The sequence below is a fragment of the Lepidothrix coronata genome, unplaced genomic scaffold (assembly GCF_001604755.1).
Source record: "Lepidothrix coronata isolate B3197 unplaced genomic scaffold, Lepidothrix_coronata-1.0 Scaffold102, whole genome shotgun sequence".
NCBI lineage: Eukaryota > Metazoa > Chordata > Aves > Passeriformes > Pipridae > Lepidothrix > Lepidothrix coronata.
The window spans coordinates 2,267,355-2,280,235 of record NW_016690282.1 but is presented as its reverse complement, the minus strand read 5'-3'; the positions used below and the strand labels follow the sequence as shown (position 1 = coordinate 2,280,235).

Below are 12,881 nucleotides of genomic sequence, written 5' to 3'. Positions count from 1 at the left end.
CCTTTGAAAGTTCTCTTGTCTGCTCTGAAATATATGAAGAGAAAGTGAGTGAAGGGCCCTCATTATTTTAAATGGGGCTTGACAGAACCTAACAAAGAGCATAAAACAGAGCAACTTTCACAGACAATCGCACCAAGGCACTTAAAGCAAGGCTGAGAACTCAATTACAGCCCATTACTGTCGGAGCTGTCTCTCGCTCTCTTGCTCTTTCCCTGTCCAGTGGTTTCTGCAAGATGAACTCGCTATTGGCAAAGGTCATTCTCTTCAACTGTAGTGTTTTGGATAGTGGTTCCTATTAGGCATAGGTCAGTGAGGATTCCAGTGTTCTCACAAATACGAGGGGAAAAACAATTCCAGGAAAAGTGTGTTTTCCTCTTTGATAATACTGCAAAATAGAAAAAGTCAGTAAACCACAAGGTAAAAAACAATATGTTCTTATGTAGTGTTCTTGCATAAGGTTATGACACGAGCCTGTGATACATCGTGCATACATGCACGCATACACCTCTCTAAACAATGCATGCAATACCCTGGTTGCACTTTTTCCTGACTTTACTGTTTAACCAAGGTCTCAGATGGCCGATAAAGATGATAATATAATGTTTTCATAATTCTTCTGGTGAGGAACCAGCCAGGAGTAGATTCAAATCATAGCATAGGCTACAGTGGCTTAAAACCTGCTTGACTTTTGCTTGCCCATGAACAGCTCCACATGGTCAAGACGTATTGCAACATGTGTCAGGCTGAGGCACGGGGATAGAAGGATTCCTGGACACAGGACTGCAGTAGAAGGAATACCTGAGCCCCTTGTATGCAACAGATCAGCACTGAACAGCCTACTAACAGACATTACTGAGTGTGAGAAACAGACCCATTTCAAAGTGTATTAAAATGCTTTTTGAAAAAAATTAAAAGAAGGTTAAAGTTGAAATAACAATCAAGAGATAGCAGATTTAAGGTGAGTTGCATAACATAATCAACCTTTCCTATATATATCAATTATTGTTACACTTTTGTCCATCATCCTGGACAAAAGGTATCAGCAGAATTTGGCATAAAGCTCAGCCATCCAGCTTTTGAAGCAGAGAACATCCTTTCTGTTCTTGCCAGCTCCTCTCTCATCCATTATCCACTCTGTGTACTGAACAAGACAAGAATCCTGGGTGAGAAAGCAATGTATGTTTTTTGGGTACAATTTTGACATTTCTTCAGCTTCACAATTTGACTTTTCAAACTTTTAATATTGGCATTCTAGTTCATTTTTTCATTGGACTTGCACTCTGACTTCTCCACCAGAACAGTCTCATGTGGAAAAAGTCCCTTTCCTTCCCTGGGAGGCTGGGTGCCAACACTAGCTTCTGTTATTTCAGCTAATGAAGTAACTAACTGATATCATCAGTAGACTCTTGCTGTTCATGTGAACTAAGTTTAGGAGAGGAAGCTAATACACATTTCACTTCTGTGGCCTAAAACTGTTTGTGGGAAGGGCCAGATGTCTGCACTGGGGGATTTCAGACCTCTGGAAGCTGTTTCATGTTGCTGATGGGGTAGGGGCTTTAGCGTTATGACAGAGTCAAAAAACACAGAAGAGACAGTTTAGGAGAGTCTGGAAACATGCACAAAACATAGGAAAATGTAAATAGAGTTTGGCAACTACAGAGATTTTTTTAATGAGAACGTAAAAATTCTGACTTACAAAATGTACTGGATTTTATCAGTCATAACAAAAAGTTTTTCTTTATTTTTCACTTCCACCATCAAGAAAATATCGTGTCTGTTGCAAGTATACAGCCATTAGAAGACCTATTTAAAAAAAAATTAAAAATTGAACTACTTCTTTAACAAAAAACAAAGGAGTAGACTATTTTCCCTTACCACCTTCCTTAGAAGTGTTGAAATGTCTTTTACTACAATTAGAGAAAATATGTAATTGTCATTGAGCATATTACTTTACATGCATAAATTCTAAGAAAATTAAGAAAAGGCAGACTTGGAATAGTAATAGGTACTCACGGTATAGCAATGAGTGTTACTCCTCTCTGGCAATTATATAATTATATTACTGTTACTCCAAAGGCATTAGTACCTGCATCATATACTGGTTTTCCTGTTACTTGTTAAACCTTAGAATCAGTTGTTATTTGCTTTTTCAGTCTCCTAGATATCCTAACAGATGTATTAAAAAGCCTCGCTGGAGTTTTCTGAGCAAATAAGAGGTTTCCTTCAGCTTTTCAGATAAATGTGCTTGCATATGAGGGCTAAATGCTCCTGGAAAAATACTTAAAAATTCCAGTAAGCAAGCATAATGCTAATTTTTCAGAGTCAGCAGAGTGGAGCTAAACTCTGACCAGCTACCTGGAAAAACTAAAGTGAAGTGTGTGATGTGATCCTTGTACAGCTGCAGGCAGATGCTTGGTCCTTCCTCCTGCCTTTACCCAAGGCTGGCATCCAACTGCATGAAGCCTCTGCCCAGCAGCTGCACATATATTCCCAGGCTATGTCCTGTCAAAAGCCAAGATCCCAACGAGTTTGGGCACAAAAAGCTCAAGGAGGAACATTTGTTTCAGAATTTTTTCATTGTGTTTGTTCCAAGGAGGCTGTATGGTTTTGACTTTGTCATGCTGACATATCCCACAGTGGTCAAACACGTCCCCTAGACTAACCCCATTTCATCTCTCTTAGTTAGTTGCTCGTGCCTGCAGATATCTTACAGTTCTTCAATTAGGTTTTGGTATGCTGGGTCCCAGCAAGCAGAAGACTTTTTATGCCATCAAGCACATTGGAAGTTATTTTCAGTCAGGACAACTTTTCTCCTTGTCTTTTGATGTGGTTGAAATATGTTCAGCAGGACTTGGATGTTGTTGAAATCTATGTAGGTTTGACTAAGAAGCTGTACAGTCCTCTTTTATGATATCCATCCCTTATAACATGTTTTGTTGCTACCAGCATTTTCGGACCTCTAACAGTAAATCTGGTCCCCTTGTTTCATGCAGGATTTTTTTATTTTTACACTCCTAGTGTAATGGCTGTATTTTTGTAATGTTTGAAACAATGGCTAGCAGAAGAGTACAAAAACAAAGTGAGACCTCCAGGCTATGTCACAGTGTAACAGATGTCAGTATTTTTCTTGCTGCTTTGCTTTCCTCCTGTTCCTTTTTTTTTTCTCCTCTGCATGACCTCTCTCTCATCTCTATTTACTCTTGAATAATGATGCTACGCTTCTGTTTCCTGTGAAGACTGGAGAATGGTGGATTGAGGAGAACTGATGAGGAGCTATCCATCACACCTCTCTCCTTCCTGTTCTTGTCTTTCTGACACACTTTCTGTAGTTCACACAGGCTGAGTAGATGGGGAGTTTCCATCAAATCTGTGGCCCCTGTCTCATCTTAGATGCTCCCTGTTCTGCAAACAGTTACCAGTAGGAAAGGAAGAGAACAAATGATGACAGATAACGTGATATCCCTCATGGACTGTGACAGCCAACCCCACTGGTGGCGTTTATATGGTAAAACAGGTTTTAGTCTTCTCTCCCACCTACATATCAATAACTCCTTCCCCTGAAACAGTATTTTCTCTTTTAGGCCCTCTTCATCTTGTCAAGCTCTTAATTCAATTGCTTCGGGAATCACACATTTGAAAGCTCAAAATCTGACCTTATATTCATGTAGATGGATGAGAGTAAAATAATCTCCACTTAAGTTGTATTTTATTTCTCACCAAAAACAATAAGAATCTTTACGTTCGGGAAGAGCGACTGAAATTATACATCATGCAAGATTGCATCAGCAAGACAAGCAGATACAAAAAGGAACTCAAGGCAAAAAGACATACATCTGTCTTTTATCTCAAAGACATTACTAAATGACTTCTCAGAGAACCCCAAGAAAAAGCTGCACTACCTGCTCTCTTATTTCCACCCCTGTTCCCCAGAGCTTCCTATACATTTCTCAATAATGATGAATACAGAAACTCAGGTAGATGCATCAGACACAACCGGAGCTCTAATAGAAGTAGGATACGCAAACTATCTGTGTCTGTCTTTCCACTCAGGGAGCATTTTTTCTCTAAGGCAAATTATGCCTCAGAAATTTCTCAGCATAAAACTTCTTTGATCATTCAGAGTATATCCATGCATTGTACCAGGATCTGATACCAGCACAATCTCATCCTGAAGAACATGTCAGCATGAAGATTTTAAAACTGGGCATAATGCACAATAGTTCATTTATTTTTTTCACTCATAGCTTCACAAATTCCTGTGCAAAGATACCAGCAGTTATTCTTGAAGGAACAATAATCAGAGAAAAATTTTGCTTTAAGAAGTTTATGAGGAGTTGTATACAGCAGGACATCTATGTTGTATGAGGACAATTTCTTCATCTGACCTAAAACCTTAGAATCCTATAGCAATTTTCATCGCCAATTTATTAACAACTACCTGCCCATTAAAGTGTCTATGGATTTCACCAACCTCACCATGATAACTTTCTAGTTATCATGGTCAACATTAGAAAATAAATGCATTTTGCAACAGCCATGTTCAAAACCCCCAGCACAAATACATATTCCTCCACAAACCAATCAACTGTAAAGAACACTAGGTGTGTGTGGAAAATAGCATTAAATAGCACCACATTGCACAAGAGAAGCAAATGTAAAAATAACCAGTTTCTTAGATTTGTAGGGTTGTCAGGGATCCTGCAATAGAAATATAACTATGAAAAGCAATTGTTTCTAGTCTATACTTTGACTTGGGCTTCAGTGTTCATCATGTCTGACAAAAAGACTGTGACAAAATTTTCTGTGCTTTCCAGCTCTGTACAGAGTGACAGTATTCTTTATTAGACAGGCTGACAAGCTTCATTAAACTTTTCATTGAATTTTAGCTGGACATGACTTAAGACAGTACATTTACACAAATTTTGTGCTGTAATTCAGTAAGTGTTATGTACCATCCAGCTGCATTTAATGGAGTCTCATGGGTGTGAGCAGGTCCATAACCTATTAATTAAAAACTGTGTAGCACAAAGGGACCCAAAAGACTGCAACAGTACCTGATAGACAATTAAAACAAAGCAATCATAGGTTTGTTGCTTCCAGTAATGATAAAATAGAACAATCGGAAAGCTCAATAAAAATCTATCAGTCTGTGTGGAGAGACAAATTTTGTGTAAGACTGGAAAATGCAAATCTACTTGTGAGCAGTGTTACAAATACATTTTTTCACGTTATGAATCCTTTGGTGGCAGAGCTACTTTAAGTGATTTACATCCTGACTTTTCTCCTGAAGTTACTCCTTTGCTTCCATCCGTTTTGCTATTTGTGCGGTATTGGTTTAAAGAGGTGGAAAATCTGTTTAACACACATGCACACAAACCTCTGTGGTTTTAACCCAAAAACTCTCCATAAGAGATTCTTTTGTTTTAAACAAGATTATACCCATAGATGCAATATGGAGCAGAGCACTGATAAGGCACTGGTAAGCACCAAGGACGTGTTGGCGATAAGGGAGGAAGGAAAGCAGGTTGAGGGCAAAAAGATCTTAAGCCATCCCTAGTGTTGACAGATGCCATGTGAAGCATTACTCTCAGTATTTCTCTTAATAACTGATCCAAAGGTAACTATCGGAAACACCTAAACCTTTGTACCTCTCTAGAAAAAAGATTTGACTTAGTAAACCTTATAAAAGTGACCTGACAATATATAATGCTGTCCACTAGTAAACAGCCCATAACTTTGTACAGAATTCAGCCAAAATCTACCTAAATTAAACTTTAAATTGCATGGCAGTTTTAAAAAAAGTGTGTTTTGCATTCTTTTTTCCTCTTTGCTTTGTGATCAAAAGTATGTGCACCATTTGAAGAGAAAGGTTAGGATTAGTTATTTTGACTTTCACTAAATCCAGAAGTGACTAGATGTTGTTACAGACCATTTTCATTCTGAGATATGTATATCCCATTGCTGTAGATAATCACTCTAACTTTTAACTGCTCAGTCTTCAAATCTTTTAAATATGAGGCTGTCAGGTCTCATCCTACAATCAGATCCTGGCTTTGATCAAGGCAGACTTGAGCCATTGTGATCATTACCCAGAGGACATACTTAGTTTGCAAAGAGTATTTTTCTTATAGAATCCATGTCAGATACTGTGCCCCTGTTTCCATCACCTTTGGGGATCTGTTGAACAAATTATTTAATGTTTCTTAGTCTTTCTCTCTGGCAGACTTTTTAATGTGAAAAAAAAGAAGCAATTAAGTCCACTTTGCATGTTTTGTCATGGATCTGTTTAGTTTGGGATACATTTTTAATTGTCTGCCTAGACCATTCACCTAAATTGTGTCAGAGCTGATATTATCCCTAAAAACTTCCCTCAAAATGAAATTTCAACCTATCCTTAAATATCTCTCAATATAAAACATGCCTAGAACTTTTTACTGTCCTTAAAATATCAAAAACATGTTATAAAAATAAGTTATGCTACAGAGAGGGTTCTCACTTTCTTCATAACAGGAAGACAATGAGAACCACAGTCCTGTGGAGTTTTGTACCTGTTATCCATTCACTTCAGCAGTACAGAGTAATCCCCAGCCCAGCTTTTATACTAAGCCTTCCCAGTGCTGAAAACTCCTGCATATTAGCACACCTTTACTTGACGCAAAATTGTTTTCTAAAGAATCAAGCTGAAAATTATTTTTTCTCCCTGAAGTAAGTTACTAAGTATTTGTGCAAAATTAAAAACCATATATTTTGGTGCAAAAAGTATTCATCTCGAAAATGCATTAAACAGAGCCATACCATAGAATAATATAGCTATTTGCCTGTGGAATGCATCACAGTCTCTTATACCACTTAAAATGATACATTTTCTCCAGAGAACTTCAACTAATATCCAGAATTCAAACTTCAAGAAACCAAACTCTCTGTCCCACAATGCATTTTTATGGTTATTGATGTGTGGAAGAACCAAAATTCGTTTCTGTTTAGACATATCTATAGAGATTTATAGATATGTTTTGCTTTAAGGGGCTTTGTTTTTCTACAGAATCAGCTTTTTTCCAGATCAAAATATTTATGTGCACACATTTGTCAAAGATATTTATCTTTGGAAAACAATCCCCATGGAAATTTTTCAAATAGCCGTATTTTGAACCAGTACTGTCAAATACCTGCCTTTAGCCACCTTTACGTTGTACCAAAGGTTTGCTTGGGGGTTCTATTATGTGACACTCCATCCATGAGGCACCCTTAGGGTTCAATGAAGCTTCTTATATGTGATGTAAGATGGCCCTAAAAAATTCCCAAGAGGAATGAAATTATGGATCAAAGCACTTTCTTAACAGCTTTATGATTCATGTTCTTAATGTGCCTGCCATACATACTCAGTACTTGCTAAAATAAAGGTGGAGATTGATATCAGTTATACCTTTATATGTAATATGTAGAATACTGCGAAAAGTGTTAGAATGTTGCACCAAGGTTCTTTGAATAGTTGAGGACAATGCCTGTCTCTTGTCTCCCAGATAAGGGAGACATTTGTTTCTAAATGTCAGCAGGTCCAGAACAAGTGAAATGCATCTCTGAACTTTTCTTGCTGTTTGGTAGAGAGCAAGGATGGCTAGTTTAAAATAAGAATATGCAAAGGAGAGAAAATATCTGTAATTCAGAGGAGATTTTTCCTGTTTTTGTCTGTCCATATTGAGTTATGGTCATGAAGGAACAAAGAGTTCACTCTTAACTAGACAAATCAAAAGCTGAATGGATGTTTGCAATGTGACAACTGGTTTATACAGGAAAACCTAGAAATACTCTCAACCCCTGCAAGTGGTTTGGAAGAAGATAAGAGCAGAGCCCGTGGCTGAAACTCATGGAGGAGTTCTTCATTGAAAACTACTTGGTGACAAGCAGAAAATGCAAAAAACGTTTTGCATCTGAGAAGAGTGAAAATGGTAGCAGAAGAAAATTAATAAGGCTTCAGACCTATGCTGTAAGGGCAAGAGCAAGCTTCCATCAAAAACTGCTGCCTGAAATGCTTTATAACTAGCTTTTGCAGAGCTGGGTCAGCAACTAGGACAACCATTGTAATGTTTTGAGAAGCTATAGAAATTTCAGAAAAGATCTCTAACCAGTATGTTTACACAGAATCTCCAACAAGAGACTTCAGTTTGCTAACAAATTTAAGGAAAGCTGCTAAGTTTGGATAATCTCATCCCTCACAGTCTGTTTAATCTGAGCTCCCTGACACAGAGGCACCCTTGGCAAATCTGGAGCTTCAGGAGCTTCTGTAGCAGCTGGTACTTCCAGAGTCTTGGCTTTGGTGAGGCATCCTTGCTGGCAAACATTAACTATAGCTCCTTCCAGGTAGGAAGAAAAAATATGGCTTTGCGGTCTTGAACAATTCCAGACTGTCTCTTTCTCCACTCAGCCTCCACCCACCCTATTTCTCGCTTGGCCCTGCTTTTGCAGATTTCTCAAAATGGTTTTAAGTGAGCTCTCACTGAATTGTAACTGAGAGACTCATTCCAGGATTCTTCTAGGAATTCTGGTAGTAGGTCCAAAATTACTTTCTGTGGTAATTTCTCTTTTAATCTCCCCATTTTATCAATTTCTTCTACCTTGCCTCCATTTTCATCTTCTTTTTGCCTTCTTATTTACCATTTTCATGTCTTGTGTTTTTCACCACTGAGTTCAAATGAACAACATTGACCACAGAGATCTTACCCTCCCATGGGGAAACAGAAGAATTGGAGAGAGACTGTTCTGGTCAATCTTCATTCCCCCACCTATCATTCACTCCTACTCCTTTTCTTCCTTCTCTTCTCTAGTTCTATTCACCCTCTTTCTTACTCCCTGTTTTCTGTTTTTGTGACAGATTTCCTGACAGAGTAGCTTGCTCCAGGTCAGTGGAAATTCAAAGAATTGTTTTTTCCATTATCAGTACAGCTTTGCACAACACAAGTTAATGTAGCATTGTGGTTGTTATGATCTTGCCAAGATTGAAAATGACATTTCAATTCTAAATCACAGCCATTTATAACTTTCTTAAAAAAATTTTACCTTTGGGGTTCAAATTTTTCATGCTTGCTCTCAGTCCAAGACTCAATTGGTTTTAGAAACTTTCATAAAAATCTATCCAGCTGTTTGTATTTTTTTCAAAGTTATCCAATGAAGAGGAGGGAAAAAGTGATTTTCACCACTTAAGGTATTTTTCATACGCTTTTCATCCCCAGTAACTCAAAACAACTTTGTTTTGAAACATCATCCTTGAAAATGAATGTACTCCTGAATGATGCATTGCCTTGTTTGGAGAAATTTGGTTTGGAAATTACATACTTATAAACATTAGAACATTGTGTGCTGAGCATGCACAAAACATTATTTCCCTTCTTTGATTTAGACCTCTACCCAATAGTGATTAATGTTCCCTGGCACGAATATTTGTTTGTACACTCGTGAAAAATAGAGATGGAAAAGATCTATTACGTTATCTAGTTCATCTTACCTCCAAAGGCTTGATACCTGCGCTTTTTATTTGTACAAGTGACACAAGCCAAGAGTCACAGAAAGGTCCTTTCTTGAAAGTTTCCTGCAGAGCTTTAGTGTAGCAGGGTCAGTAATCTTAACTCTGAAGCAGCTTTCTTTTTGTACCTTGGCTTTGCCATCTAAAAATTTTCTAGAATTTTTTGATACGAATTTCAAGAAATGGTAAAATACGTACTCAGCAGGTTCAACTATTGCCCAGTCTAGCCTCAGACAATCAAACTTCCTTCACCTGCTTTGCAATTTTGAACAACCCGAAGATCTTGTCAGGAAGTTTCCCTTGCTATGCTTCTTGCATTGTCAAGATTTTCAGGTTATGGCAATAGTCAAGTCATGACCGGTTATGTCACCCTAAACAGTACCCTTCTCTCTTTATTATTTGTTCCTTATTATGAATACATATAGCCTAATATTCCACTGACCATTCATTTTTGTTTAGGCAACCTAGTTGTGCCTAGCTTCCTTTATCCTTCTCAGTAAGCCAGTTCATCTAGTCATTTGGTTACCTAACGTGACCCTTAGCTCTCATTGCTCTCATTGCACTCATCCCTAGCTCTCCTATTATCAAAGCATATCTGCTTTCTACTGCTTTTATTTGCACTTCTTCATATTTGTCAATAAGTTTTTTATTTTAAAAGCAGTGCCTGGAATGGAAAGCAGTTTTCAATGGTACTTAACAGGTACTATGGCAGGTCTACACTATGAAAATATTTTGGCTGTTTAGGAAACAGTAAATATTTTTCCTGTAAAAAAAATACAAAGATTATCTTAGTTCTTAACTAAACATGTGGAACGTTTCTGTGGCATTAAAAAAATAAAGTAAAATTAGGGGAAACAAGAAACAATCCACAAAATGCTTAACGTCACTGAAAAATATTTTGAACTGGGACATTTAAGACTGTCAGAGGTGTTTTTAGGGCAGAACTAGCTAATACATTTATATAACAGAATTTTAAAACTAGATTTGTATCTCTGCAGGAAAAAAAGAGGATATTTACAATTGTGTTAGTACACTACAGTTAGTCCACCATTCCTCAGAAGAAATACTGGGACCAAATGACACATTTGAAGGAAAATAGCAAGAGAGATCAAATATTTCTTCTTAACTCCTTGACATGTTACTTCTGGAAAACTTATTCAATTTAAAAAAGCAGCACAGTTTTTCAAAACGACTATTTGTTCTAGAGACATCTCTTTTCTGAAACATTGAGCTGGGACCTTATTTTCAGAAAGAACTAAGTAGTGCAACTTTGAAAAATGGGCTTTTTTAGTTGTCTCAAATTGGAAGCTGCAAAAGGGGATTCCCAGAACCAATGTTTCTTTTTGAATACATGTTCTAAATTGCATCACAGCCAGTAGCATAGCAGGTACAACACAACAAAAACCATACCCTTGTATTTCTCTTTGTCTATTTGAAAAATACCACATTTGTTAAAAAAAATCATATGTTTTAATGGAAGTAAAATGAAAATTTAGCTATAATTGGCAGATTTGAAGAAGTTATTTTACTCTAATTTATTTATGTAACATCCAATAAACTGTTCAATGCATAATTGCTTACAAGACCTTTGTGTGCAAAAACCAGTTTTCACATATCTTCCAAAAATGAACAGAAAGTGGAAATTTCCTTCTCAAGAGAATTTTAAATAATCTCAAAGCCAGGACATGCTTTTTAAAGTGTAAGTTGTCAGAGTATGGACTTTGTACAATTAGATGGTTTCTAAAATGCAATCTGACAATGTTCCTTTAATCCTTTTACATCTTGTTCTTTCTTGGCTAATTAGAATGATTGGCCCTTGTCATTTTCATAAAATCCCTTCATAGATTTAAAGTGCATTATCATTCCATCTCATGTTCTAACTAAAATTTTCTTGACTCATTAGTAAATAGATAAAGCTGTTAAAAACTCATCAGACACACACATGGTGTGTATATCCTCTTAATCTGTGTGTGCCTAAATAGTAATACACTAATCCACTATAGTGGGTGAAAATTTTCTTTAAAGTAACTCTTAGCACAAAGATATGAAGTAGAGGAATTTCCATGAAGCAGTGTCCCATGTTCTTCAAATTGTTATAGTGTGATTTGAAAAAGCAGACACATCTCAAATGTTCTTTTCTATTATCTTTTTAATGTGTAATTTTTATTTTTTTTTGGTAACCATTTTGTTGTGGTACCTTGAAATTGTATCATCTGGGGCCTACTGCAATTATACATTTTTCATGCAGGATTTCTTTCTAGACAAAATAAGAGACTGGAGATATTCAAAATAACTTCACTCTTGGCCAGAATCAATGATACTGCAGTCAGCAGTGGCAGCAAAGTGGAATGGATGCTGTCTGCTTTCACAAATCTCACTGTTATATTCTTCCTCAAAAGGAAGATAGCCTTTTGTGGTAGGATACACTTAACAGGAAATATTAGAGGCTAATGCTCTAGCATGGTGGTTTGGCAGGCCAGGCACACCAAGATAAAACTGCTCCTTTACTGTGCTTGTGTCTTGAGAAACTTTTCTGATGATTGCAGTTAACTTTCAGCAGAATGAAGCACGTGGTACAATTGCAGAAGATAAGCAGACTCATGGTAAGGAAGTTTAAATGGAAGATTTTTTTTCTGTCAATCCATATTCATCAACTTCTCAAAAGACTGATTCATAGATATCAGTTCTCAGAGATTCTTTCAAGAGAAACGGTGCTTAAAATTATTCCATTTGTGTTGCATGCAAATGTTTGCAACTGTGTTTTGCAGGGTTTTTTTTCTGGGAGGTTCCCTACTTCACTTTTTTCAGAGTCCACCTACATGATGTCAGGGTTATTGACCTTGTGGTTGAAGTAATAATCCTCAGCTGCCACTGCCACAGTTATTGCTCTCTCATATATTTATATCACAGCTGCTGAAGCTTCAGGATATTACTGCAGTACCAATAATAAATATTAATATTTCTATAGCAATCAATTGCTCTTAATTACTTTCACCACAGGAGCCAAGGGAAAGAGGAGCGGGGCTCTGAAGAAGAGAGATCCTTATTCAGTGCCTTATTTCCAAAGGAGAGAAGCAATGCAGAGAGAACTGGAAATCTGCCAACAAAAGGAGACACCTGAAAGAGGAAAAGATAAATATTTAGCCACTGAGATCTGTTAAAGTACAAAACATCATCTATAATTCAGATTCAAAATTACTATATTTAAATATTGTCACAGCTGTACTACAAATAGGCCTCCTATGCTGGCAAATTACAAGGTAAGTGTGAGACATGTACCTAAGTGTTAGCTTATTTCCTCTCTCCTGAAAGTGGGGCTGTCATTGGAACACCTTTTTGGACTGTTACTATATTTGTACTTTTT

At 37.0% G+C, this 12,881-nt stretch overlaps 1 long non-coding RNA gene across 1 annotated transcript in view; it reads left to right on the top strand.

The window, feature by feature from the left end:
• The window catches only part of LOC108501441, a 74,936-nt gene extending 62,316 nt beyond the window's left edge, over nt 1-12,620 (top strand). The window contains exon 3 of the long non-coding RNA XR_001876188.1: nt 12,518-12,620. This is a non-coding gene — a long non-coding RNA (uncharacterized LOC108501441). The remainder of the gene's footprint in view (nt 1-12,517) is intronic.
• Nucleotides 12,621-12,881: the final 261 nt, after the last annotated feature.